The 2108-nt window shown below is 36.6% G+C and overlaps 1 pseudogene; it reads right to left on the bottom strand.

Annotated features, from left to right (window-relative positions):
- Positions 1-581: 581 nt before the first annotated feature.
- On the bottom strand, positions 582-1874 carry LOC149182694 (nematode resistance protein-like HSPRO2 pseudogene; annotated as a pseudogene).
- Between the last annotated feature and the right edge of the window lie 234 nt (positions 1875-2108).

The following is a 2108-nucleotide window of genomic DNA, read 5'->3' as shown; positions in this document are numbered from 1 at the left end:
ATGATGCATTCCATTAAATAAACTTAACAATTTAAAATTATAATTATCTCAGTTTCACACACTGAATTAAAAAATCTTAAAAAAAATTAAAAAATAACAGCATTAAACTACATTTCATATTAAAATTTATAATGAATTATATAAATATCATTAAACTCATCATAGAATTTAGGTAAAGAAATAAAAAATTAAAAAAAGAAACAACTCGTAAAATTTAATAATTTTAATAATTACCTTTTTAATTTTGGACAATCTTTTATAGTATTTAACTAACGAAGGAGGAAATGCACACTATGAATCCTTAGTATCCTATCCATGTTTGAGAGGGAAATATTTTTTTTTTTTCAAATTTCTAGCACTGTTTTTTTTATTGGTCCTACTGATGGGGATGAACAAAAATGAGTCTAATCCTATATTCAATATAATTCTATGTATAGTACTCAAAACTGTCAATGTAAGAAGTGTATGTATGAATTTGGGGTAATACTTTGAAAAATTGAATGCATTGTTCTTTGTCTTGTAAACTTCACTTGATTTGTCTGTAGATCTTCCAGTGTACCATCCACCATAGTTGTAGACTTCTAGTGCCAATAGTAACCCAAAAATGTCTTTGCACCATCCACACTAGGGAAATAAGGTGGTTCAAAATATATCTGACGCAGGGCATCACAAGCACCTAGATATGATGGACCCTTCATTTCAATGCTACCCATGGCTGTTACTACCAGCTGCTGGTATGAGAAGAAAAACCTTTTCACCGCGGCTTCTATTGCCTGGAAGGCCAACAGAACATGTATTGTTGCAACATGATAAGCACATGAAGTGTTATGTGAGCGAAGTCCATGTGAATGAAACAAATGCATAAGTGCCTCCTGGAGCCTTGGTCCACCCTTTGGATCAGCCTCAACACCCATGACTTTGGGCACCAAATGCCTTAGTTCCTTGCATGCATTTGTAAGGTCTCTAAGGGGGGCAGACCGAAGGCAATATGCGCCTACAAGCGTACTAGTGCTGCTAATTGCCAACTGGTGTTTAAGGCAAAGGAAATCATCTGGCTCCATCACTAGAAGCAAATTCACAATTTCTGTGAGCATGTTCCACATCCTTTCAACCATCCAACAATCTGTGGATGCTCTTAAGAAATCCCCAGAGTCTATTCTTTCATAGACTCTGTGCAACAATTCTTGGCCTACAAATACCCAGACCTCAAAGATCTAGAGGACATTGCAAAGTTTGGCATCTTCTGGATTATGGAACTGTTTATGTTGTTTTAAAGAGTGCAAATATATTGGCTTGCAGATTCTATCATATTCAAGAAGAGGCTTACCTGACATATTTGGTTCCCCCAGACCTAAAGTGAAGGGAGTCCTCTGCATATGGCCTTCAATGGCAAGCCATATTCTAGAAACCATAGCTTCAACGCTTTTCCATTTACCCAAACGAGGAAGTAAGCTCTCTTCACTTGTTCTACTAACCACAGGTAAAGCACCAGGTCTCTGCCATACCTCATGGAAAACTTTCCATGAGAGAACACCACTACTTACTGACAACTGAAGAGTGGGAACCTGCTTGTCATTTTCACAAATCATTGAAATCAATTCAATCTGGGAACTAATTAAGGATTCAAGCCTTCTCTTCCATTCCTCTTTGTCAATGTAAGTCCTTGTGTCACAGAGGATAGACGAAACAAACCGAAAAGTAATCTCCAATGACTGTAAGGCAGCCTTTACCAACCCCTCTCTAGACCAACCAGGCCATTCCTTGAATTTCCACATGGCACTGAGCTCGGGGAGATGCACATACTGCTCGTAACCCGCACACTCCATGGGGGAGGACTCTATGGATTCTTCAACAAAGGCAAAATAGGATGCCATTTATTTACAGGACATATTTTTTCCCTGCGAACATAACCAGGAGAGTAAAGACACTAATGCTCTCCATATACCATAATCTAAAAAGAACAACATAATAATAGAATAAACACTAAAATCCATTTTAAACACTAAAATTTTGAAAACTGGAATAGAATAAAATGTTCTTAAATCCATGATATATTTAAAAAGTTGTATATAATATGTTACTGGACAGAAAACATATCTATTTGTTGC

This window comes from Pinus tabuliformis, chromosome 3_2 (genome assembly GCF_031772625.1).
Source record: "Pinus tabuliformis cultivar Carrire ecotype Pingquan chromosome 3_2, CPIR1, whole genome shotgun sequence".
NCBI lineage: Eukaryota > Viridiplantae > Streptophyta > Pinopsida > Pinales > Pinaceae > Pinus > Pinus tabuliformis.
The sequence above is the reverse complement of the archived record's forward strand: the minus strand, read 5'-3'. Positions and strand labels throughout refer to the sequence as shown.